The sequence below is a fragment of the Micromys minutus genome (assembly GCF_963924665.1).
Source record: "Micromys minutus genome assembly, chromosome: 21".
In the NCBI taxonomy this organism is placed as follows: Eukaryota; Metazoa; Chordata; class Mammalia; order Rodentia; family Muridae; genus Micromys; species Micromys minutus.
The window spans coordinates 8,602,468-8,630,425 of NC_137956.1; the positions used below are offsets into that span (position 1 = coordinate 8,602,468).

At 40.4% G+C, this 27,958-nt stretch overlaps 1 protein-coding gene across 1 annotated transcript in view; it reads left to right on the top strand.

Moving 5' to 3' along the window:
• MYO5A (myosin VA) overlaps nt 1-27,958 on the top strand; it is a gene marked incomplete at its 5' end in the record, with an annotated part of 144,462 nt that overhangs the window by 2,492 nt on the left and 114,012 nt on the right. The window lies entirely within an intron of this gene.

The window sequence follows — 27,958 nt, forward strand, 5'->3', positions numbered from 1 at the left end:
CAATATTTGCCTTTTCCACATCTTCTTATGTACCTACTGAAGCCATTTAACCTGGATACACCTGAGTGCACATATGTGTCTGTGTCTGTCTGTCTCTCTGTGCACGTGCGTGTGCGTGTGCGTGTGTGTGTGTGTGTGTGTGTGTGTGTGTGTGTGCATCTGTTTGCTGGTGAAGTTCAGTTTGATATTCAATAGCATTGTCTGTCAAAACGCCATTCCTGGGGATTCTGGTATTTTGCTGTTGAAATCCGCTATGGGATTGTGTGTTCTGATCTGGAGCTGGCAAGTACATCCTTCAGCCATGCTCCCTCCATGCCTGGTTCCCTCTAATGTCCCTATACCTGCCAGTGGCATTTTTCTTCCAGTTTCACGAGTTAGGAATCTCAGCATCCTTTCCCTTGGGTTTCATATTTTACTTCTTTACCAGTTCTGATTTCATGTGACATCCAGCTGTTCAGATTCTGAACCACAGCTACATCTTTTTTTCTATGCCTCAGTGACCTAGATACATGTCAATGTTGAATGTGTCTTAGCACTGGCATACTATTAAAAGCCTCTGAGATGCTGTTTTGTTTAGCTCCTGTTTGTTAAATAATCGAGTGAATGAATATTGAACAGGAGGAGGTTTGGATGAAAATAATGACATGGGTCACGTGTACTGGTGCAGCCCTGTGATCACTTGAAAGGCAAAGGATTACCATAAGTTCAAGGATGGCTTGCGCTATGTAACAAGACCCTATCCAAGAAAAATTCAAAAGGAAACTGTAAGAAGGTGATGAAAGAAGTAAATACATAACAAGGCATATTGAAGAAAAAGAATCAGAGAGAGGAGAGTTGGGAGCCAGGGAGACCAAAAGGAAAGCTGTGTCAGGAAATGAAATGAGAATTGTGGAAGTCTGGTAGACTGAGGTAGCACAGAAAGAAGGTGTTTAAACAGGGAATAAACCCGAGAGACAAGTCTCTGTGAAGGATAAGATAAAGGATGAGAAAAAGGAGCTCCACCTAGGAAACCGGAAGCTGTTCCTAGAGACTGCAAGTGGAAAATTACTCAGAATAATTCTCTGAATTGCTTCAGCAAAGCAAAGTGATTATGAGTTGCTCTTGAAAATTTGTCACCATCTCTGAAATCGTGAAAGTCCAGTTGCTTAAAGATTACAAAGGTGTTCTAACACTAGCAAAACTTGCCGCTCCTGGACCACTTGTTCAAATCTTACCTTTTGAAATAAGGTGAAACTAGAGGAGCAATGAAGAAAACATGCACGTGCACACACACACACACACACACACACACACACACACAGAGAGAGAGAGAGAGAGAGAGAGAGAGATGACTCTAGGATTTTCTTACTCTGCAGCCCAGACTGCTCTGAACTTACCTGTCTAAACTGGCCTCAAACTCCTGGGAATCCTTCTGCCTCAGCTTTTTCCTAAATTTTGAAATTACACATATGAGCTACCATGCTCTGCTATGATTTGTGTCTTGACAAATGTATACGAAAACTAGAATATTTTCAGAATAGAATGATCAGACCAGGAAAGAGGCTATACATTTAAGAGGGATAGAACTTGAAAAATACAGTTAATCTGGAAGCACGATGGAGTATTAAACATCACGAATAGTAGTTTGGCCAGGAAGATAGTTCAGTGGGTAAAGGTGCTTGCCACTGAGCTCACAACCTAAGCTCAATCCCCAGGACCTAGGTGGTAGAATAGAGAACTGAATCTCACAAGATGTGCACTTTGTAGCATGTGCATATGTGCATTCACGCAGATAAATAACTTAGTAGTAATTTAAAAAAAATTAAACAGAAGTTTGTAACATCTTAGCTTAGTAGCTGTTAGCTTATTAGCGCTTAAAATAAATGTATATTATTTTAAGTGAATTCTATTGTAAACATTAAAGTTTATATTTATATAATGGAATATCTCAGGTTATGATATCAGATTAGTTGTAGTATATAAATTAAAGCCTTGGTAGTCCATAAATGATAATTCTCTTTCTTTTTAAAGATTTATTTGTTTATTTTATGTGTATGAGTGCTCTATCTGCATGTATATCTGCATGCCAGAAGAGGACATCAGGTCATATTATAGATGGTTGTGAGCCACCATGTGGTTGCTGGGAATTGAACTCAGGATCTCTGGAAGAGCAGACAGTGCTCATAACTGCTGAGCCATTCTAACACAATAAATTACCATATTTTTCTTTGACAGAGTTAAGCAGTTAATCAGCTAGAACCGATTTAAATATTTACTTATTCCTTTTTATTTATTTATTTGTGTGTGTGAGCGCACGCACCTCTACATGAGTTTATGTGAACAGTGTACGCACAAATTGTCTTAGATGTTAGAGGGCATTGGATTCCCTGGAACTGGAGCCACTTGATTTAGGTGCTGGGAACTGAACTTAAGTCCTCTGCAAGAGCAATAAGAACTCTTAACCTCTGAGCTGTCTCTTTAGCCATACACAGTTCATTTAGTTGGAAGAAAGAGAAAACCTATTCAAAGCCAGAAAGGGATTTAATTGCTGTGTGGCCTGAAGTTTAAGCATATCTTGAATTAAGGTTCAGGTATATCTTTGAGACTGTGTATCACTTGGTCTCATGTGCCTTTTGTCATTGTTTTCATTGTTAGGACAGCTGGTTTCAGAGTGACTAGAGAGTAACATCTTCAGATCACATGGTTGTACAGCTCTGGGCCTGGAGGAAGAAAGCCTGATAGAGTTCTTGCCCTTTCTTGGAGTCATGTGCCCTTTCACAATACCCCGTTGGCAGTGTGGGAGGAATACCATGAGTGATCAAGTTTATGCTTGCCTGGAGGCTTGACAGAGGACAGGCATTATTACTGATAGTCCCACCATGACTTTATGGGATGGCTGAGAGCCATTTCCCATCAGAAGGGATAGTGCTGGGTAGGCAAAATGAACAATCACCTTCAATCAATGTCATCTATGAATAGATCACCAAAAATGATGGTGATTGAGTTCTACTACTTCTGATCTTTGAGTGAAGTGAAAATGTTTTTCACTTATCCAAGACACTACTACTAGATATATTATCCTAGAGAATCATCTTGAAGTTAAAAAACAAAGCTTTGGGAAAATCTACACAAGCAGAAACTGATGGCATGAAACATACCTTTAAATCCAGGCTTTGTGAAGATGTGGTTAGTTGTGTGTTGCCTTTCATGCTATGTTTCCTGCTGTGTTTCCTCAGCATTGTACATCTCCTCTTACTTTCTTTCTGTCCTTGCTGGTACACATTATTCTCCCTCCTCATTTCCACCAGTGACACATTCGCACAATTTCTCCCTCTTTTAATGAGTATATTTCTTTTTATGTACATTGTTGTTTTGCCTGCACATATGTCTATGTGAGAGTTTCAGATTTCCTGGAATAAGAGTTACAGACATTTGTGAACAGCCATGAGGTTGCTGGGAGTTGAACCCAAGTCCTCTGGAAGAGCGCCTCTTAATCACTGAGCCGTCTACTCAGTTCTTCCTTTCTTTTAAAACAGAGTCTTATGTATTCCAGATTACCCTCAAATTTGTGACATAGCAAAGGCTGACCGAGGCCTGTAGTTCTAGCCACTTGACAAGCTGAGGCCGTTCAAGTCATGCTGGGCAACCCGGTGAGACCCTGTCACAAAGTACAGCACATTAAAGAGATGGAGAGAAAGCTCAGGGTCCAGGTGTTTGCTACCACATGTGAAGCCCTAAGCTCAATTTCTAGCACTGATCTCCCCCTCCCCGGAAAAGAATAAAAGATACACCTTAGCCCTGGAACTGGGGAGGGAGAGGCAAGTGGATCTTTGTGAGTTAGAAGCCAGCCTGGTATAGAGAGCAAGTTTTCTTTCTCAAAAAAGACAACAACAACAACAACAACAACAAAAACGAAGAAGAAAAAGGAGGAGGAGAAGGAGAAGAAAAAGGGAAAGATACACTGTAGATAATTTAAGACTATTCAGAGGATGAAAGTTAAATACCACTAAGATTACCACAGTCAACCTTTTTTTGTGTGTGTGATGCTAAAAATCCAGATATAGGGCCTTGTATTTGGTAGGCTTTCACTGAGTTATACTCTTATTGCAATTAACAATGATTTTAAAACTTTTAATAACTTCTTAATGATTTAAAACTATATGTATTATAATTTTATATCATAAATACTTATTGAAAAAACTTTAATATGCATTCTAACATCTGGAAGTAACCTGATTTTTATACTGCAAGTTCTTTTCACTGTTAGAAGTTGCTACAAAGGATAGTTTTGTCTACAAATCTCTGCTTGCGAGTCAGTTTTAGACAATTTCAGAATCCAAGTCTTCTTGGTGAGAATTGGCATTTGAATATGGGGTGCATTCACATTCATCTTTAAAAATAGCACCTTATATGTATATTATCCAAGATAGGGTGACTACATGTTCCACTTCTGGAAGATGACTTCAATACCTATATTTTATTTTGAGAAATTCTCCTCAATGAAAATATGAACTTATTTTAAAAATGTAATCTTCTGGAAACCTAAAGTACTTACTTTCTTTAAAAACAGAAACAGAAACAATTTCACTCTGTAGCCGTGGCTAGCTTGAAACTTGCTATTTTAAGCCAGGCTGGCCTCAAACTCAGAGAGATTCTCTGTGCCTCTAACGCTGGGATTAAAGATGTGCACAACCAGGCCCAGCTTACTTTCTTTGTAGTGCCATTAAACAAATTCTTGCTTTCCACATTTTCCTCCTTAATCTTTGAAGAATTTCAGCAAGAAAGACAAGTTGAATTAGAATTTTAGAGAAAGAGAGAGAGGAATGTAGCTTCTGTGTTGAATGTAAATCAATTTTAACTTGAAAATCACCTGACATTATGTTGTCATTTTGTTGTAGAGAACATATCTTTCTCATTATAACAAACTGTAGCACTTGTCTGAAGTGCTGTAAGGATAGGCTTGCTTTTAGTTGTGTCAGACCTTAGGTTTCTTCAGCATTAACTGGCTGTTCTACAGTGACACTGATTGCAGTATGCCAGATGATACAATCAGCATCCTAACACTGATACTCAGGTCTTGGAAATGTGCCAGGCCTTCTGGTCATTCCTTGTGTGGGACTAAGGAATTGTATCAATTCAATGGTAGCTACAAAGCTAAAGGAAAATTGAAAGCCAGACACTGAGTTGGAGCCTTATCATCCTTGAAGTTTCTTTTCTTCATACACTAACATTTTGGGGTTGTTGTTGTTTTGATTTGTTTTATTCTTATTAAAAAAGGTTGAGGCTGGAGAGATGGCTCAGCGGTTAAGGGCACTGACTGCTTTTCCAAAGGTCCTAAGTTCAGTTCCCAGCAACCACATGGTGGCTCACAACCATCTCTAACGGGATCCAATGCCCTTTTCTGGTGTGTCTGAAGCCAGTGACAGGGTACTCACATAAATAAAATAAACATTTTTTAAAAATGATTTGGACAAATGCATGGTTCTCGAAAAATAGCTATTCTGTAATGATTACTGTTTATTTGTTGTGGTCAGATAGCCTTTTTAAAAAGTCCTTTGCTACGCCTGGTTGCAGTAAGCCTGTAATGTCATTTGCTTAGGAAGCTATAACAGGACTGCAAATTCAAGGCCCATCTGGGCTCTAGAGTGAATATAAGGCTAGCCTGAACTGCATTAGCTGAAACTGTTTCTCAAAATCAGAAAATTTAAAAGGGTGCGCTGAGTATCTGGGTGTGGTGGGCTTATGGCTGTACTCCCAACACTCTGGAGGCCGAGACAAGAAGATTGTCTCCAGATGGCGACCAATTTGGGCTACGTAGTAAAGTCTGGTCCAGCCTGGGCTCTAAGAATGAGAGATATCTGGGGTGGGGGTGGGGAGAGAAAGAACCAAGATGTTAGTGGTAGAGTACACTCAACAAATCCAAACTTGTTTTTCATTCTCTCTTGCCCACCTTTCCCAATCTCTGGTAACTATTCTCAGATCAACTGGTGTTAGTTCTATATGTGAGAGACAATATGCTTTATTTACCTGGCTTATTAATTTGTAAACTTTGTTTTTATTTGCCAGTAGTCTTTGGTGGTTTTGAGATAAGGTCTTGCTGTATAGCCCTGGCTAGCCTGGAACTCACTGTGTAGATGGGGCTGGACTTGAACTTGTGTCAGACAGTCCAGCTGCCTCTACTTTCCAAGAGCAGGATTAAAGGCTTGTTTTACTATCCCTGGCTTACCTAAAACAGTGAATTTTTACAAAGAAAAATTCCACTGATCCTGCTAGAGTTTCCAAGCAACTCTTAACCTTGTCAGTGTTCCAGACAATCTAGCGTTGTTATGAGTGTTTTCTTCCTTGAGTTTGACTCACCTCTTTTCCCTGAAAGAGTGGCAATGTATCACAGCAACTAAGGCATGGACACACCCTGGTTTTGCCATCTTCCTCCTTCAATGACTTCTTTCTTTTTTATTTAACTTTTTATGTATGTGTGTGTTTTGCCTGCATGTATCTCTGTATACTATGTCCATGCTTGGTGCCCATAGGCGGTCAAGAGAGAGTTCTAGTTGTAGACAGCTGTCAGCTGCCATGTGGGGGCTGGGAATCAACCTTAAAGAGCTGAGCCATCTCTCCAGCCCTGCTGCCCTCCCTATTAACATTCTATGTGACCTTTAAGCCAGTTACTTACCCTTTTTCTACTTGAATTTTCTCATATTTGTATGTTTGTGTTTATATATGTATTTATGTCTGTATGTATGCATGCATGCATGTGTGTGTATGTATGTATATGTATGTATGTATGTATGTATGTAGGCATGTAGGCTAGAGAACAGCCTTGGAAATGGTGTTCCTTGGGAGCTGTCCACTTTATTTTTTGAGACAGGGTCTTCCTGAGCTGAAACTCACCAATTAGGCTTGGCTGACAGACCAGCAGGCCTCATGGGTCCACTATCTCCACCCACCCACTATTAGGATTATTAACACACGTGCCACAGTGCCAGATTTAGATTTATTTAGTAATTCATTTTTTAAAATGTGTGTCAGTGTTTTGCCTGAATATATGGATGTGTACCACATGTATGCCTGGTGTCTTTGGAGGTCAGAAGGAGGTGTTGGGTTCTCTGGAACTGGCTACAGATGATTTATGATTCATAAATCCACAGTCCCAGCGCTTGTTGGGGGGGGCAGCACAAGAAGACCAACAGTTCAGAATTATTCTCACAAACATCGGGAATTTGAGACCAGACTGAGCCAAAGACACTGTCTCCCTCTCTCTCTCCCCCCCTCTCTCCCCCCTCTCTCTCCCCTCCCCCCTATTCCCTCCCCCTCTCTCCCCTCCCCCTCTCTTACCTCTCTCCCCTCCCCCTCTCCCCTCCCCCTCTCTCCCCTCTCTCCCCTCCCCCTCTCTCCCCTCCCCCTCTCTCCCCTCCCCCTCTCTCCCCTCCCCCCTCTCCCCTCCCCCTCTCTCTCCCCTCCCCCCCTCTCTCCCCTCCCCCTCTCTCCCCTCCCCCCTCCCCCCTCCCCCTCTCTCTCCCCTCCCCCTCTCTCTCCCCTCCCCCTCTCTCCCCTCCCCCTCTCTCCCCTCCCCCTCTCTCCCCTCCCTCTCTCTCTCCCCTCCCCCTCTCTCCGCTCCCTCTCTCTCCCCTCCCCCTCTCTCCCCTCTCCCTCTCTCCCCTCCCCCCTCTCCATAATATCCATATTTTAAAGTAATAAAAATTTAATAACTATTTAATGCAGGTCAGGAAAATGCTTCAAACTCAAGGCCATCCTGCTTCAGCCTCCCAGAGTGCCAGGATTGCAGTTGTGAGCCACTAAGTCTGATTTACCAAATGGTTTTAATGGCTTCACAGTGTTATGATACAGATATTACTTAACCTGTGTTAAGTACTTCTGAGGTTTTGAAGTTCACCCATGAACTGAAGGGGACCAAAAGCTTTTTTATGGTCACTATGGTTTTTACTGAGGTTGGCTGGTTACAGACGTGTCGTATCTTCTGTAGTAAGTAATAACAATGGTATAGAAACCATGTAATGTTGAGACCAGCATCAAGGAAATTCATGTACTTAGAGCTTAGAACACAAGCTACAGGGGTCTCACCTTCCCAGGAATAAGTTCTTAAACACTAGAACGCATTTGTGATCTCCGTGTGCCAGTCATGACAGCTTACTAGGAGGAGATTCTCTAGATGACAGAGATGGTCAACAGCTGGAGTGGCCAGACAGAGTCAGTCAGAGTCTAACTTGAGCAGACAAAGGATCCTTTCCAGGGTTTTGGAAACCATGTTGCAGGGTGAAGTAATGATGGTATTATACCTTCCATAGAGACTATCTCTGACCAACAGATCACCCAGGATCCTCACACCACTCCATCAGTCTTTAATATAGGCTGACCTGGCTCTCAGTTGTTGCCTTGCAATTTGGAGAGGCTGACTGAATCTTTGAATCAATAGTGAGAGCAGGTAATCTCTGAAAAGGAGACATATATATATATATATATATAAAATTTAAGGAGTCATTATATATATATATAATTTAAGATTCATTTATTTATTTATGTATATGAGCACACTGCCATTGTCTTCAGACACACCAGAAGAGGGCATCGAATCCCATTTCAGATGGCTGTGAGCCACCATGTGGTTGCTGGGAACTGAACCTCTGGAAGAGCATCAGTGCTTTTAACCGCTGAGCCATTTCTTCAGCCTGAAAAGGAGTCTTATAGAATGTATTTCAATGAGTCCCCTGGTTTTCAAATGTTGTAATTAGTTTCTTATAACAAGTTTCAACTGAAATGTATACAGGAAGCTGGCCAGAGGTCTTAAAAGACCCAGTCTTTCAAAAGATGTCCATTTCTGTCGGATGAGATGTGATCTCTTCTGGCATTGATGTTTCCTGTGTGTGGACAGATCTGTGGAGGAGCGGAAGTTGCTGTGGTGCTTACCACCTGCAGAGCCATCCAGGTCCAGCTAATCTTTGGGAGCTGCCCCCCCCCCCAGGCTGTATCTAAAAAGCAACTAGGACAGCAGTGGGAGGCTGACTCAGGAGCATCACAGGTTTGAGGCTAGAAGTAGCTACACAGTGAGTTGGAAGACAGCTGAGGCTACAGGATTTGACATCTCAATGGCAACAGCACTGAGCACAAAACGTGTGGTGGAATTTAACTGGTTGGGTTGAGATTGGGATGTCTTATCTGAGTTCAAGGAAAATGTAATTCCAGTGCTTGAGAAACTGAGGGAGGACAATTGCTGCAGTTTGAGGTTAGAATGGGCTCCTGAGTATAAAGACAGAAATACCCACAAAAACCGTGTTTATATATATGTATGATGGGAATAGGTGTCTAACTATAAAACTCATCCATTAAAAAGAAAAATTCAAGTTAAGAAATAAATATAAAACTAAACTACATAAACCAGGTGTAATGGGGCATACCTGTAATCCCAGCACTCAGGAAGTGGATCTGAAGGTGATTCCAAACTAAAAGCCCCTGCCTCAAAACACACACACACACAAATTCCACAAGACAGTTATGATTGAGTGGTTTTGTGTATTAACCGTAGCTTCTTTAGTAATTTTCTTTTTAAGGTAAACAATTCTCTCTTGTCTTCTGGTCAGACGTGATACCATACACCTCTCCACCATTCTAGCTAGTTAGGAGCTTGAGTCAGGACTATCACCTAAGCCCAGGAATTTGAGGCCAGTTTGGGCTACATAGTGGGATACCTCCTCAGAACAAAATCCTATGTTTTCTTGACTTGCTTAGGTGTTGACTTTTTTTTAAGTCTGAATTTGTGTAGATGAGTTTATTCAGAATGTGGTCTGAATACCAAGTCTTGCCAAGAGCCCTAGAACTGCTTCTGTGAGCATTCACTGTTACCAATGAGTGCCCCTGAGTAGCTGCTGTCCTTTGGATTTCACAAGCAGTGACATCAGATGCAGCTGGTGCTTAATTCCAGTGAGACAAAAAAACATAATTAATGGGATAACCGCCTCATTAAAAGATTTAGAACTTTTTTCTCTGTGAGTCTTCTCCCCCTCCCCAAGAGACCTGAGAGAAAGAATGGTGGAGATTGTTCACTTGAAACCATGCTAAGCTATTGATTTGTCTGAAGGCCTATCCAATGGTTCTGATTTCCACATGAATCATTCAGGCTGTGCTGGGGTTTTCTTATTTCCTCTGCTGACTGCTCTCTGCTGGTAGTGACAGTTTTCCAGAAATGACTGACTTTGACTTGTCAGACTCAAATATGCCCCACTCTGTCGTTTCTTAGAGGTCTTATTTATTTGATTTTAAATACAGTTGACTTAACAAGCAAATATTTGTGTGTGTAAGTAGGTGACAAATACCAGGCAGAGATGAGAGAGCAAGAGGATCAGTATTTTCCCATTGCTGTTTTCTTCACCTGTGTCCCACCTGTCAGCTGACTCTGCCGAATAGAGTTTATGTTAATAAGAGGGTTTTTTAAGTAATCATCAATATGAAGATACTACTTTTGAGAAAATTGGAAAAGAGTTTTTATTTGTGATCTCTATGTCTGTGTATACAGAGTCTCCATCTGTAGTCCAGCCTAGCCTGGACTACGTGGAGTAGCCCAGGTTGGCCTTGCTTTGAACTCAACAATACTTCTACCGCCTCCGAGTGTTGGGATTTCAGGCTTAATGTACAACTTAGAAAAGTATTCAACTTTTATTTTAATTGATGAGAGAATAAAATAAAAGTAATATATGACATATAATTTCCAGATTTTGACATGTAGGTTTATGTGCGTAGGGCATGTGTGCATGTGTATGAGAAAGAGATTGGAAAATATTCTCTGAAGCTAAATTTCTAGGGACAGAAAAATAAAGATCTAAGGAAAACTTACCTGGGTTAGTAGTTAGCTTTCTGTTCCTGTGATAGAATATTTGCCATCATCAGCTTTTTAAAAAGTTGTTTTTGTTGTTGTGGCAGTTTGTTTGGCTGGTTTGGTTTGGGTTTTGGCTGACAGTTATCGAGGCTTCAGCCATGCTTAGCTATCCTGGTGTCTTTGGCCTTCGGCATGGCAGCACATCATGGCAGGAACATCTCACCTCAGGACATCTGGGAAGCAACAGGGAGATAGAAAGTGGGCAAATTCCTGCTGTCTCCTTAAGGACATAAACCAATGATACAGGACATTCTGTAGGCCCACCTTTTCAAGGGTCCACCACCTTCCAGTAGTCAGCACTGAGAACATAGCCCTGAACCGCGGGGGGGGGGGGCATTAGCCAAAGCCTGGCCTCTTCTTCTATTCTGTGTAGTACAGTGTTCTGAACTGTGGCAGTAAGAATTACAATGATAAGCAGTCTATACTTGCTAAAGGTGACTTGTCTGAGTCAGATATTTCCTTCCACCAGGAGAGCACTCAGGTTGTCAAACACCTTTTCCTGCTGAGCAGTCTCATCAGCCCCAGAGTCCTGGTTCTTTTCTAAAAACTATTTATTTTTATTTGATGTGTCTGAATATTTTACTTGCACGTGTGTTTGTTCACCATATGGATGCAGTAAACATGGGGGCCGTAATATTGGATCCTCCAGATATAGAACAACAGACAGTTGTGAGCTTATGTGAGTGGTTTGTAACTGAACCCAGGACCCCTAGAAGAGCTGTAAGTGCTCTTAACCACTGAGCCATCTCTGTAGCCCCAGAGTCTAGATTCTTAATGATATTATTAGGCTGAGATAACCTTCTCAAGATTTCTTGTTAAATATAAAAATAAATTCCTGGTCATATAAGATACTTAAGCTTTTAAAGATTCTTGTAGCAGAAAGAAAGAAAGAGAAAGAGAAAGAGAGAGAGAAAGAAGGAAAGAAAGAAAGAGAGAGAAAGAAGGAAAGAAAGAGAGAGAGAAAGAAGGAAAGCAAGCAAGCGAGTGAGCATTTCTGTCTTAAACAGAATGGAGCAGTGTTAGGGTAGGGATGTAACTCAGCTTTGGAGCTCTTGCCTAGTAGGCCCAAGAACCTCTGGGTTTGATTTTGTTTATGGTAAGTGGAACAGAATATAGGGGCTTTGATGTGAATAAGACTGTGTTGTTTGTGCATAGAACAATTCAGGTATATGGTAAATATCCGGAGGTGAAAGATGAGCTCCAGTCATGCTCTGAACATCTCAAACATTTCTAATATAAAATAATCTAACATTGATTCGTAATTTCTAGCTACTCTGGCTATATTCAGAGCCTTCCCACTGTAGGTAGTTTTTTTTTAAAGAGTTAATTTCCTCAGGCCTAGAAACCTGAGCATGACAGAAGCAAGAGCTGAAGTTTCAATAACATGGGAAAAGTGGGTATGAGTAAGAGTGAGTGGGCAGAAGACCTCAGTCAAAGCGTGAGGGAGAGGTGCTCCAGGCTTCCAGCCAGGGCTGGCCCCAGGACACCCAAGTTTACAGCAGCAGTGGGTTTTTGAATGTCAGCAGGAGAAGAAGAAAACAAGATACTAACATGTCAGAGGAGGAACGGCAGAGCGGCCATTGACCGTTTATAAGCACTAGAACTCTGTGGCTCACTTTGTCTGCTCACCTCTTACGGAAGGTTTGTAGGGATGCTGTGCCCTCCACTTAGACACTCCTACTAAAACTTAGATTGCCTGTCAGGGCTAAATTGCTTGGAATTTTGTTACTTGGTGAGTAAAATTTAAAGTGCAGACAGACAAGGAAGAGAGCTGAGGTAAGAAAATTGAGACGAACTTAGTAAAAATTGAAGTGTATTAGATGAACATGGTATGCTCTTTAATTTTATCATTTGCTGAGATGGATAAGACAATGCCTCATTCACACTTGTATAAAGTTACTTGTGAATGCTCTCCACAGATAGGTCATCTCAGCAGACTGTTCATTAATGAGAACCTTTGGGCAGTAAAGGAAACAGGAGAAGAAGCTATGCTATACTTGTCAGTTTGTACAATTGAAAAGTCAGTGTAAAACCCAGGGTGGCATAACAACTCATATATTATCCAGGAAAAAAAAATGTGACATATGTATGATCTGTCTGTCCTGTGATGTCCCCTAACTTTTTACAGATTTATTTTACATTTTAAATTATGTATACACACATATAAATATGTGCTGTGAGAGCCTGCAGAGCCAGAAGAGGGTGTCTGGTCCTCTGAAGCTGTAGTTACAGGCTGAAGCTGTAGTTACAGGCTGCTTTGAGTGGAAGCTGAGCTATGGTCCTCAGCAAAGGCAAAACATGTTCTTAACCTCTGACCAGGTTAAGGGCTTCTCTCCAGACCCATCTTTAATCTTTTATTGTTGAGATGAAAGCTCATACCCGAAAGAACCAATTCTATGAAATATAAGTAAAGGTGGGTTTCTTGAGAAAGGCCAGGCCTCCTCCCAAGCCCCATATTTCCTTTTTTGTTTGTATTTCTTTTTGTTCTCACTATATAGCCCTAGCTGGCCTGGGACTCCTGTAGAACAGGCTGGTGGCAAACTTAGAGATCTGCCTGCCTCTGCCCTTGTGCTGGGACACTTACTTCTACCCCTCCCATGTGCTGCTTTAGGGTCTGTCTTCATGGGGGTCCTCCACAAAGGCTGTTGTAAGCACACGCTGGCTTTAGAGAGCCTGCTGGTGGTCAGGAGGCTATCCATGGCCTTCAGTGTGGTCCCTGCTCCTTTTAGGGTCAGTGAAGCATCAGTGGGAACTGCAGTGCTGTTGTTTTTGTAACATCGCCTTGTTTTCCTCGACCTGACATTTCCTTTCCTTCTTCTTTTCCCCTTCTGTTTTTGAAGAATTTTCTTAAGTGATTTTTTCTTTTTAAGAAAATGATATGTAAAAGGTTTGGTTTTCAGCTAGAGAAGATTTGGTTTTGGAATTTATCAATGTGTCCAGTTCCTTTAAAAGTGTAAAGGACATAAAGATACTGATTTTAAAAGACGTGCCTTCTGAAGAGATAATATTTGAGCCGTGGTCTGAATAAGGTAAAGCACAGTTGTCAGGGAATGAAAGTTGAGACAACTTCTTGTTTCATGTTGTTTATACTTTTTAAAAGGATTTCTTTCTTTCTTCATTTCATTCATTCATTTTTATGTGTATGTATGTGCCTGTCGGAATTTCCATACATCACACGTGTGCAGCCACTCCTGCATTCAGTACTGATTTTACCACGCCTTTCGAACCAAACCTCTTTGACTCTAACAAACATGTCTTTTTTTTTTTTTTCCACCAGTGAGAAAGAGAAAGAGTAATAACACTGTGACAGTCATTTGCCATGATGTTTTTGCTCCTTTGAAAGTGACCAGGCAGAGGCCTGGCAAGTAGGGAGCAGAAGATGCCTTTTCCTCCTGATTCTGCCTCCCTGTCCCCACTCCACCCAACCCCCACCCAACCCCACCCAACCCCTACTTACCAGTTTTTTACAGGACATCCTTCTAAAGGGCTCTCAGTAACTGTATGCTGAATTCAAATTTGATTTGGAAATAAGTAGAAAAAACGCAGAAGACATGTGACTTAAGCAGCTCATAAAAATGAAAGACAGTTTATCCTGAGAATTTTTTGTTTTCTTTCAAGAGATAATTGTCATGTGACTCAGTCTGGCCTTGAACTCAAAGTCCATTTGTCTCAGCCTACTGGGTGCTTGAAGTAAAGGTGTTGACCACCATGCTTACCTTCCATGGAAATGTGGATTGACATATGTCTTCATCATTACTTGTTTATGGTGACAACTGATGGTAATTTTATGTAGTTGTCTGATGCCAGATTCTTGAAATTATTTTTTTTTCTGCCAAAAGAGCAAGTGAATGTGAGTATCTGGGTGCATGTCGGACACCCCCATTTAAAATGCTTCCTCTTCCTGGCTGTGCTATTTAAAAGTATACAGAAGAAACATGTGTAGCTAATATCCATATAACAAATGATTTAATGCATCAAAATAAGAGAATTGCAAAGGTTATGATGAATTCTGTTTTTCTTTTTATCTCAGTAACACTGTTTAGCACTGCTAGGTAGGATTTTCTAAGCAGAGACGTTGTTATCCGGGAGGCCAGTATCACATGGTTTCCTCACAGTCCTCACGCAGACATCAACTGATTTAAGCTCATGTGACAGAAAACTCCAACTCTCTTGGAGTCCGGTTGTCCCCTAATTGTGGTAGCACTTTCTATTTTGTTTTCCAAATTCAATTTGACATTAGGTTTATCCCCTGACATTTTTTCACATTTGTTTTCTTTATATAGGTTTCATTTTCTGTCATTTGAAGATCATTATTATAGAAGAAATGATTTAAACTTTTAAAAGCTTCTGTATCAATTGAGGGTTGATTAGAAGTGAATATCATTTGTAGTTACCTAGGTAGGTACTAAATATCTATGAAAAGCAGTTCAACAATTATTCAGAATAAAGAGTTTCAATTTTATTTTATTTTTTTTTACAACATAATAGATCTTTCATTTGCAGCTTACACATTGGAAGAGAACATAATTCACTGAGGAAGACCAGTGAACATTTGATTCACTCTGCTTTCAGCTGCACAGTGACCCTTTCTGATCGCTTTAGGCTGGAGACCAGCCTTAGATGGACTTGTGGAACACTTCCCTGAGTTAGGACTGGCTGGAGCAAACAAGCATGGTGTTCACAGCCTTAGGAAGTACCATTATCCAACTCTCTGACTTTATGGCATTCACTTGAGTTTACCTGTGCTTCAAGAGCTCCCCTGTAGAGGTCTAGCAAGTGGCTGTAACCAGAAGCAAGTTACCCATGCAGGATTAAAGCCATCTCACACCTCCTGACTGCAGCTGTCATGCCTGTAGTTATCAATTTTATTTTTTCTGCCTTTAACAATTAATTAAAGTATAATTATATCACTTTCTTCTTCCTTTGTCTTCTTCCAACATCTCCTATGTGCCCTTCTCACTGCCTCCCAAATTGACTATTATTGTTACACACACACACACACACACACACACACACACACACACACACACACACACACAGAGTTGCTGAGTGTATCTAGTGTTGTTTGTGTGTATATGGTTTCTGGACTGAACATTCAATACAAAGTGGTTTGCCTCTGTTTTTAATGATGACCTAGAAGAACAGAGATTTCAGTTTAAAGGGCAATATTGTCTGAGCCTAGTGGTACAATCCTTTAATCCCAGCACTGCAGAGACAGGGGGATATTTATGAGTTTGAGACCAGCCTTGTCTACATAGTGAGTTCCAGCACAGCAGGGCGCAGGGGTGGGGGGGTCATAAAAAGAGACTGTCTCAAACAGCAACAACAAAAGGCAGTGCTGAAATCAAGAAGTACTTAGAGCAAAGTGGGCCATTCCAGTCATCTAGATCCATGGCAGGTTAATGTGGGAAGGTTACTGGAACCTAGAAGTTTCAGATGAACCTGGGCAACAGTGAAATGCCATCTCAAAAAAGTTACTATTATGGTATTAATAGGTGCTATTGTTAACTTATTTTAAAACATTAAGGGGAATAGCTGAAATGTTTGTTCTGCCTCCCAAATTTGTGTGTTTCTTAATTTAGACACATAACGTATACTACCATATTCTTTAGTCTTTAGTAACTCATATAATGACCACCTTGGAATATTTGGATCTGCAGAAGTCTGTTCAGACAAAAACAGAGTCAGGGTTAAAGTTAATACTGTTAAGTGTCTGCTTCATGTCCATCCCTCACTCCCCCAATTTTTGTTTTGGCAAGAAAAGAACTAAAAGGTAAAAATATTTCCCCCTGAATAACTACTACACTCTCTCTGGCTGTCAGAATAGACTTACATTTTATTTGCTTGAGGTGGGAATGAGGAAGTTGCATGTGGTAGTAGGTGCCTGGGACTTAGATGTGGCTTAGAAATCAAAAGTCAGCCTAGGCCACATAAGACCCTGCCTCAAAACAAGCAAGCAAGCGAACAGAAGTAAACGAGTGTGTACACATCTATAATGTCAGTAAAATTATCATAGAATGTTTTGGTCATACTTGTATTGTTATCTAGAAAATTAATCTAAGTAATTTTTTTGAAATGAGGACCTAAAGATTAGTTACCTTTCCCTGAGTCCTCTTATTCATGTCTGGGCTCAACAGTTTCAGGGTCCACTGTGAGTATTTGAAAGGAGATAAAGAAAGTGGTTTCCATAACTCTGCCCAAGTTAGGGAAGCTTTCAGAATGCCAGCTACCGAATACTGACTAGGGAAAGAGGTACTTTCAGTTTTCAAGGAAGGGGTTGTCACTACTCAAGCAAGAATTTTCCTTTTTTCTTTTTTCTTTTTTGCCAGAAATACTCATTTCTCTTATGTGACAGCTGTGTAGACAAATCTGTCTTCCCAAATCACTGTATCATAATTAATAGGTTCTAGGACCACAATTAGGTTTAAGATCAAAGTGTAGACATAACCAAAAGTAAGGGAAAAGTCCATCTAGTTTTGAGATGAGCCTTAAAATTCTTGTCATGATCTCTTTTAATATTATATTTCTCATTTAAAAATACTTAGCCCTGGATACCTGCCAGGCTGAGTCAGAAGGGTAACAGATTGAGGCCTGTTTTATGTAAGAAAGGGTAACCCGGATAATGTAGGGAGAGCACGTCTAAAAAAATAAAGATTGAGGATGTATGTACCTCAGTTGCACTTGCCTAGCTTTTATAAGACCTTGGGTTGCTTCCCAGTACTATAAAATAAAATAAAATAAAATAAAATAAAATAAAAAATAGCCCCAATTTTTCGAATAATGGGGAATGAGACAGATGTCTTTCTAAATTAAAACATGACATTAAAGTGAGTGGAGATTAACTACTGCCTGCTGTGAATGGCACTTTCAGAATGACTTGAGTGTCCTGGCTGCTCTAGGCCTTGTACAATTAATTTCTTTATGTTGCTAAGTCTCTGTTGCTATCCACATGCCTTTTTTCATTCCCCACTCCTGAAACTTATGCTGAGGTATTGCCAACATCACCACTGCCACTGCTGCCTCCTCCTTCTCCCTTTTCTCCTCCTCTTCCTTCTTCATCATCATCATAAATAGCTAAATGAATTTACCCATTGTTCTATGAGTAACTTACTTCCCAATCTATGCCCCTGTTGAGAAACCAAAGGCTCTAAGATGGGTTGGCCTAAGTCAAACAGACAGGAGCAGGGACATCCTGACCCAAATATGGCTAGTTTATAGGCTGCTAAGGGCCTTGTGATGTCTCCTGTTCTCCAGAGGACACTCGAAGCACAGGGGAGGAAAGATGGCTCAGGTGAGTGAAACACTTGCTGCCAAGCCTGATAACCTGAGTTTGTTCCCTGGAACACACATAGTGGAAGAAGAGAATCAGTTCCTGCAAATTATCTTCCAACCTTCACCACATATGCACACATGCTTTCGGGATACCCATACAATATAATAAATACAGGCACTACTGGGTATTTGTTTTGTGCTCAGTATAGAACCAGGGCCTAGCTAGGTAAGTGTTCTACCACTGTTATAGCCGAACCCTGATGAACCCTAATGGAGGTAATATTTGTGCTCTTTAGAGAATTTGTTTAAGGAATTGCATCCAAGGAGTGCAGAAAGGAGGAGCATGAGAAGAGTGATGTAGACACACTGATAAAACTGATCCTAGCTGGGCATTGTGGCTGCAGCACCTGCCTTTCATCCCAGCACTCAGGAAGAGAGACAGGAGTTTGAGGACAACCTGGCCTACAAAGGGAGTTCCAGGACAGCCAGGGCTATACACAGAAATCCTGTCTTGAAAAAAAAAAAATAAAACAAAACAAACAAAGTAAATAATCAAGAAAACAAATAACCAACTAACCCCATTAGCAGTGGGACATCAAAAAGGTTACAACTCCTACTGCTGTGAACATCTTTAGGATCTGGCTCCTTATATTGGTTCTCCCTGTACTTTTGATATATGTCCTTTTCTTCCTTTAACTGAGCGACTGTAAATGGTCATCAAATCATAGCCCAAATATAAGGTTTCTTAGATACCTAGAGAAGTCTGGAATGGGTGGGAGGTCTAAAAAAATCAGAGGCCATCAAAATTTAGGACCAAGGGTTAGGAACCTGGGCCTCAGCTCCTATTCTTGAGCTATAACATCTATATAAATAGACAAGCTTCACAATATTAAGAAGTAGATTTTTTTAGAGCATTTTTAGTTTCATAGAAAGTTGAACAGAAAGAACCTTGCATTCACATATACTCTCACCATCCCCCGCTTCCCCCCATCTTTTTACTTCTCAGGTAGTGTGTACTAATTGTGCATAATGATGGGTTTCACCACAGCATCTTCAAATATGACTATAATATACTTTGGTCACTTCATGCCCATTACCTTCTTTTGTTCTCCCTCTGATGTTCCATTGGACTCCTCTACTCTGCTGTCTTCTTGTTAATCTAGATTCTTCTATGTAAGAAAAAAGCATGCATTGGTTGTCTTTCTCAGTCTGTTTATTTTTTTTAACTTGATGCTCAGTTCCATTCATTTGTTAGCAACTGGCATTTCATTTTTCTTTAATACTGCTTTGTGTAATCTCCCCCCCTCCTTTTAATTTTGAGACAGAGTCTCACTGTGTAACCCAGGCTAGCTTTAAATTTATGAGTGATCCTCCTACCTCAGTCTCTTGAGTTATGGGACCACAGGCGTGAGCTACAACTAGTGTGTCATTCATTTATCCACTGATTCTGTGTCTTTAATTTGTGTGGAATTTTCAAAGGTTCAAACCTTACATTTTTGATCCATTTCAGGTTGATTTTGCAGTTATGAGTGAGAGGCCTAGTTTCATGCTGCGTGGGGATAATCCAATATTCTTGGCACCCCATCTTAAAGAGGCTGTTTTTTGTGAGCATATGTTTTGACACTTTTTTTCTGAGATCAGATGGCTGATGTCTGCCTTCCTTTTTAACCTTGTTGCAAGGTTTTGAAAAACAAACCTTGGCTCAGAATTCCACCTGCCTGTAATCCAGCACCCGGACACCTGGATTACTTCCTCTTTCTTCATGCAGATTTTAGATTTTAGCCTCTCTGTTCTATGCAGAAACTAGCTCTCTTCTCTCATGTGATCAGAAGACTATCACAACAGTCCAGCTGCTTCCTCTTTAATATGGCTGAGTGTCATGCTGAGTGAGCTGTGGTTTTCTTGAATTTTGCTTTTTTAATTCTACTGATTCAGAATAGTGTTAACATTCTGTTTCTCCTAAGAAAATAAACACAAAATATACCTAACACACCTAGCTGTATGCTGGTACCTTTTCTGTGATGAATCCTAGCAGTCTGCCACCAGAGTTATGCTGATAGTTGATTTACCTAGAACAGCTTACTGTAAATATTTTTAAATACAATGTAAATGATTCTTATATCCTTTTAAAAATTAACACATTAGTTGTATATATTAGTGGCTTTATGGTAACCTTACAGGTATACAGTGTGCGCTGGTTGATGGCATGTTTTTGCATTTGTTCGGTAGTGAAGGAAAACACCTATCTTTTCCTGTGCTTGTTTTTTTATGATGCTACTTGCCATTTTTACCTATATATTTATGTTTCTCTAGTAATTTGTAAGTTATTAATCATGGGAAGTCATTTATGTTTGGTTAGCTTGGTTTCTGACTTTGCTTATGAATGTTTTACTGTCCATTGTTTTAATCTTTTCTTTAAAATATTCAATCTACTTTTCTCTCTAATATACAGCCTAGGTTGACTTTCATTTCTATTTTCCCCAGCTCAGTCAGGTCAAAAGATGCTCTAAATATGAGGCAGGTGTTTGATAGCAAGCAGACATCCTTGGGTCTGGAGAGATGGCTCAGAGGATAAAAGTTATTTTGTACAGGACCAGAGTTTTGTTCCCAGTACCTGCATCAGAATATCTCACAGACTTTTGTAACTCAAGTTCCAGGGGATCTAGTACCTCTTCTGGCCTCCACAGGTCCATGACTCACATGTGCATCTCCACACACAGACACATATTCATACACAGAATTTAAAAGGAGTTATCAAAGAGTCTAAAGTTGAGCACAGAGCAGGCCGGTGGGATTCTTACATTTATGGTGACTCCAGACTCCTGTTTCCAGGGTGGGAATCTCCTAGCTCCCATCGTCCAGAGACAATACCAGCAGAATTTCTTTTTGGTGTTTAATCTCAGGTAAAGTTTACTCCTCATGCCTCCATGCAATCCTATCTGACTAATACAAATGACATTGTATAACAACTATGTGTGTGTGTTTAAATCCTGTCCCAGGCAAACTGCATGTGACAGGACTATACAAAGAAGCAGGGAGGGAGCAACTGATCAGCTGGGAGTTGTACAAGATGTGCTTTTGATTATGAATAGAATTCTGATAGAAGTAGGGTATTGGAAATAATCTTGACTTTTTAAAAAGCCTTTGACCCATTATCTTCTGCAGGATATAAATAGGCCAGCTTGCCTACAAAAGCATTTGAGGTCATTCACATCCTGATCTTAACCTGTTTTTTTTTTTTTTTTCAGCTAACCTCTTGTTAAAAACTTTCATTTCACAAATTTACATACTTATTCTTTACTAGATATACACGTTCTAGATGGGATTGCAGTATTTTCTACCTTCTCGGGCTTTAGACTACTCGGAGAGACATACAGTCTCAAGTTTTGAAAAGGTCTGTAGTATGTCAGGCAGGACTTTTCTGAGCAGGCATTAAAAATTACCTAAAGAATGAGAAGGAATTGACCATAAAAAGTTAAGATATGAAGGGAGAATGTTCTTGGCAGAGGACATAGAAATGGCCTTCAAATTATAGCATTTGGGATGTTCCAGGAACCACAGAAGTATACTGGCTGGTTTTGTGTCAACTTGACACAAGCTGGAATTATCACAGAGAAAGGAGCCTCAGTTGAAGAAATGCCTCCATGAGATCCAGCTGTAAGGCATTTTCTCAGCTAGTGATCAAGGGGGAAAGGGCCCAGCCCATTGTGGGTGGTGCCATCCCTGGGCTGGTAGACCTGGGTTCTATAAGAAAGCAAGCTGAGCAAGGCAGGGGAAGCAAGCCAGTAAGTGACATCCCTCCATGGCCTCTGCATCAGCTCCTGCTTTCTGACCTGCTTGAGTTCCAGTCCTAACTTCTTTTGGGGATGAGCAGCGATGTGGAAGTGTAAGCTGAATAAACTCTTTCTTCCCAACTTGCTTCTTGGTCATGATGTTTGTGCAGGAATAGGAACCCTGACTAAGACAAGAAGGTTGACACATACACAACTCAAAGAAAGGGAGAAGACCCCAATGAGGCATTAAACCCAGAGGTAGAAGATGAGTCAGAACATGTAGAATATGGTGAGCAAATTCTAATGAAGGTGCACAGGAAGGTTCTTAAATCTGGCCAGTGTGAGGCAGGAGATAGTATACATGATCTTTAAACTTTTCCTCACTTACCTATGTAGTAACTCTTGGCGATAGGTATTTCATAACTGGGGTTTGTTTGCTTGTGTTTATTTTTAAGTTGGGTCTCATTATGTAGCTTAGGCTTTTCTGGAACTTACTATGTAGCCTGAATTTCAGTTGTGGCCTGAAACTCGCTTCTTGTCTCAGTCTCCCATATGTTGGAACTACAGGCATGAGCCAACATGCCAGCCTTAATATCTGGTCTTATGAATGAAGGCACTATGCAAAAGAGGCTGGGTGATTTATTTAAGATTATGCAGGTGGAAGGAATAAGAACCACTAGCTCTGACTCCAAAGCCCACATTTTTAACCTTATCTGGATATTCTCTACTGTTGAATTGCTTTGTTTAGAAAGAAAATTGAGATTTAAAATAGTGTGAGGCACTGTTTAAAATTTTAGATTCTTAAACTTTAAAAAAAAAAAAAAAAAAAAAAAAAAAAAGAACCTTGTACCTGGTAGACACTTAGGAAAGTATGAAGTACCCAAGGAAGGCAATATAGATTTATTTAAAGACTCTAAGGGCATCTTCTGAGGCGTCAAAGAAGTAATTACAAGTCAAATAAAAGCAAGTACATTGAGGCTGAAAAGAGATGGCTCAGTGGTTAAGAGCATCTACCAGAGGTCCTGAGTTCAAATCCCAGCAACCACATGGTGGCTCACAACCATCTGTAATGAGATCTGATGCCATCCTCTGGTATGTCTGAAGATAGTGACAGTGTACTCATATATAAAATAAATGAATAAATATTTTTAAAAAAACAAGCACATTTATATAGTGGGTAGCCAATTATCTCAGTTATAGGTTAAAAATGTTTAGAATGGGTTAAGGAGATGACTCACTTAGTCCTTGCCTTGCTATGAGCATGAGAATTGTGTTGAATCTTCAGGATGTATGTACAAAAAGACAAAGCACAAAAGGCTGTGGCAGCATATGCTTATAATCCCAGTACTTAAGAGAGAGAGAGATATCTGTGGAGCTTGCTTCATAGCCAAGTCAATCTGGTTGTTGAGTTCCATGTCAGTGAGAGAAAAAATAGGGGCTTCAGAGATGGCTCAGCAGTTAAGAGTGCTTGCTGTACACTCGTAATGACTAGCGTTCTGATGTAAGTGCTTATATAACAAGCCCTGCACCCTGCAAATGGCTGTCTTCAATCCCAAGAAGTCTACATCCTATCCTGGACTCTGCTCATACAGGCAAACAAACACCCATGCATATGGACATACATCAGAATACATACACAGAATTTTTAAAAATCTAGAAGATAATAAAAGATGAGGAATGACATCTACATGCATGTACACAGATGTAAAATTTAAAATAAAGTGTTAATAATAGTTTTATGAAGAATATGTCATGTAAGCGGGGGTTAGTTGCACATATCTGAAATCCTAGCACTGGAAGATGGGGGCAAGAATTTCTATGACTTGGAGGCCATCCTGGGTTACAGAGTGAGACCCTGAGGTTTTATCTCCAAAATAAGACAGAACAAAACATAAAAGATGTGATAATTTTTGCAAAATTTAAAATTTTAGCCAGACACAGTGGCATGCTTTTAATTATAACAATTAGGAGATAGACCAAGAAAAATCAGAAGTTGAAGATCATGTTTGGCTACCTAAGACTATGTCTCAAGTAAGCAACACATTTTAAAAAAATTCTTTTTGAGACTGGATCTGTGCTGGTTGGTTTGTGACTTTGGCACAAATACAGACCATCTGATAAGAGAAAATCCTAATTGAGAAAATGCCGACAAAGATTGGCCTGTTGGCAAATCTGTGGGGTACTGCCATGATTAATGATTGGTGTAGGAGGGCCAGCCCATTGTGGACAGTTTCATTTCTAGGCAAGTTGGTCTTGAGTTGCATAAGAAAGCGGGTTGAACACACCACGGGAGACAAGATGGTAAGCTACAGTCCTCCATGAGCTTGCTTCAGTTCTGGCCTCATGGTTCCTGCCTTGATCTCCTTCTATTGATGGACTATAAGCTGTAGAGTGAAATAACCCATTTTCACCTCAGCTCCCAAATGCTGGGGATATAGAAATGAGTACCCACAACAGGTCACTTTTTCTTTTAGTCTATTTAGGGAAAACATTAAAATTATGAATGACCTAAATAGAAGCAACCATAGAGAAATAACTAAATAATAGTACAGATATAGTAAAAATTTTCCACAAAAAATAATTTTTAGCTGCTAGCAGGGTGTGGTCAAGTTGATGCCAGGATGTTGGCTTGACATCTGGGGAAAAAGCTGAGGTACAAGTTCTTTCAGAGCCTCTGCTTGCTTGAGCTGCATTTCTCTTTCAGAAAACTCTTACCATTTACAATTAGTGTGACTTTGCTCAAGAACAGATGTCCTTAGTTCATGAATATGAAGTTGTTACAACCGAAAATAGACTGGTAGCTAATTTGATCTTTCTGTTATGGTCCTCATTGTCCTGTGCATTCATTTTATTCACCGAAGGTATCTTTATCTGTTTAATCGTATCTTTTAACATATTAAGGACGGTTACAGTTTGGGAAAGCAAAATACACTCTTCAGATTTTGTCAGTTGCTGAGTCAGAATTTTATAACTTTCTTATTAAATTACTTCTGCTTCTTAGTTTTAAAGTAACTATTAACATCATCAAGATGTAGACATGCCCACAGTTGGCTTGGGTCTAACATTACTCTGTGTCTCTCTTCTTCCTTTAGTGTGACTGGGTGCAGCTACTTCTTTGGGACTAGGATGCATCTATTTTCATTTTCACTATATCTCATGAATACTCAGTCTACATTATAGCCTAATGTGCTATGTATGCAACCGAAAGAGCAGTACTAGCAGTAGAAGCCAGGGTTTTGTCCCGGTAGTTTTTATGGGGATTTTGATCAAAAGTCTATTTAAAGGGCTAGAGAGATGGCTCAGTGGTTAAGAGCACTGGCTGCTCTTCCATAGGACCCAGGTGTAATTCCCAGCACCTAAACAGCAGCTCACAACTGTCTGTAACTCTAGTTCTAGAGGATCCAATGGTGTCTTTTGGCCTTTGTGTGCACTACATATATGTGATGCACATTACATGCACACAAAACCCCATATACATAGAATAAAAACAAATCTTTAAAACTCTGCCTAAGCTAGTTGTTTTGATGCATGTCATAGTACCAGTACTTGGTACACAAGGCATGAGAAACCCTAGTTCAAGATTATTCTTGACTACATAGCAAGTTCAAGGCCACTACTGGGTACGTAAGTTCCTGTCACATAAAATAAACCAGTTTATGTAAGCTACCCGAGTAATGGGCAGAGAAACATATAATATTGAGTATTGTTGTTCCCACTCTGCTTTCCCTCCCTTAATGGCATGATCGTCAATTAAACAGGTTGTCTGAGAGGAAAATTGAGGTGGGAAAGGCCAGGGTGTATGAAGAAACAGACTTCTTGGAAGGCAGGCTTCATTGAGCAACTTCTTTAATTGAGGACAGGGGACCAAGGCTACTTAAACCTTTCTTGGAGGGGTAAGTGGGAGATGTGGGATGAGTGTACATCATTGGTCAAGGCCAGGGTGCTGGGGCTGCCTCATTTGCATAAAGAGGAATTCCAAGGGCTGCTGGACATGTCCTTATAAGGACAGAGGAAGTTGAGCCTGTAATCTGGCCACAGGCTTTGTGACTACTTCAGAGGTGGCAGAGATGGGGGTTGTAAGGCTCTCTGTGCCAGGACATGCAAGGGCAGGGGGTTGGAGGATGGGAATCCTACTCCTGCCAAACTCAGGATGAGATTTTGGGGGTTTGGACATGCCTCAACTCCACTCTTGCTCCAGGCCCTCAGGCCCCACAAGTCTGAGTAGATGTTAGTAACTTGGAGGCTTTTGTGTTTACATATGTTCTGCTTATCTTCAAAGAAACCTCCTATTGAGACTTGTTTCGTTTGGGCTGCCAGCTTTGTAGTTCTAGACATGGGCATCTGGGTCACAGTTTTTAAATTTTACTTCTACTCAACAGCTACATTATTTTTAAATTCATTTCTATGACTTCTTTAGTGACTTTCTATTTTATATGGCATTCTTTGTGAGTTCTGAGATTCTTTAATTCATTAGTTCACTCACTCAGTAGATATCCCATACACATCTACTGTGCTAAGCAGTGGGCCAGGTGTGCGGTTGATGCCAAAAGATAAAGATTCACTGTCCTAAGGAAATAGTGGTCTAGTCAGAGGGACCTGTGAAAAGATAGCATAAAGATAAAATCCAGGTATTTTAGAAGATATACTTAGGTTTTACCTTGATGAAGACTTTATGAGGGTTATAACACTTAAATCAAGTTCTTAAAATGAGGGGAGTTTTTGTTTTGTTTTTTTGTAAAATTATGCCTTAATATTGGCGTTAAATGTAAAAATAAAATATATAGAATTCTGTAAGGTAAACAAAAGTTTAAAGAATAGAAGAAGATCTGGGGAATGTAGCTAAGTTGGTAGGGTGCTTGCATAGCATGCATGAAACCCCGAATTTCATCTCCACTACTGCATAAACTCTGCATGGCAGCATACACCTATAGACCCAGAAATTAGAAAGTGCAGGCAGGAGGAACAGAAGTTCAAGGTCTTCCTCAGCTACATAGCAAGTACAAAGTCAGCCTTTGATATGTGAGACCTGATCACAACAACAGAACAGAAGAGAGAAACATAAGAGATACACACATATCTCTGGCTGACTCCATGGTCAGAGATAAAACTAAGAACCATTCACTGCTCGATCAACTCTCAAATGCACATTATCTTTTTTCATTGGGCACACATCTTCAGATTTATAATTCCTTCTGGTTGGGTGGAAAGAACATTCCTCGACACAATAGCACCTATTATAGCTCCACATCTCAGTTTTGAGCAAAAATAGATGTTCAGTTTCTGACTTCCTGGTGTTTATAGTGAAGTAAAGGGTTATGTGATATAACGTAACTGTGGAGTTTAATTTAGGTATAGAAGTCAGGGAAGGATCCTAAGTAACAGTGTTTGAGCTTAAGGTCTGATGCTTGAGGACAGAAACCAGTCAGAACTCAAACCAGGGGCTTTGGCGCAAGACCAGGCCTGAGAGAAAAGTCTCAGAGCTTGAGGTAGTGTGGGAGCTCAAACAGCTAAAGGAAATCAATGCAGATTTTCTTTGGTTGAACTGATAGACTTGAGCTAAGTAGTGGGTGAGCAAGAAATGTCATGTGATGTGGCTGCTTCTTTAAAACAGAAGACAGGTGCCAACTAACTAAGGCTCCAGGGGCATATTTAAATATTTTATATTGTAATAAAGGGTTTAAAGTAAGGGTGAGATGGTCAGATTTTTGCATTTCAGAATCATCACTTTGGCTGTTGAACGGAGAATGGGGAGAGAAAGCTTGACAGTTTTTCCCAGTACCAGGAAAGATAATGGTTAGGACTAGAGTACTGACTGTGGAGATAGAAGGGAGCTGCTAATTTTAGATAAATACCACTCGTAGGATTCAATTGACACGAGGCAAAGGTGAGGGCAATGCTAAGGACCAGTTTCCTCCAAGAGCAAATAACTTGCTGGTAGAGGTGCGCATCTGTTATTCCTGCTGTTACTCACCACAGGAAGGATGTAGATGGAGAACTGGGCTGCTGTTGCACTTGTTAAAGTTTTGATGCTTCTGAGTCAAGTGGA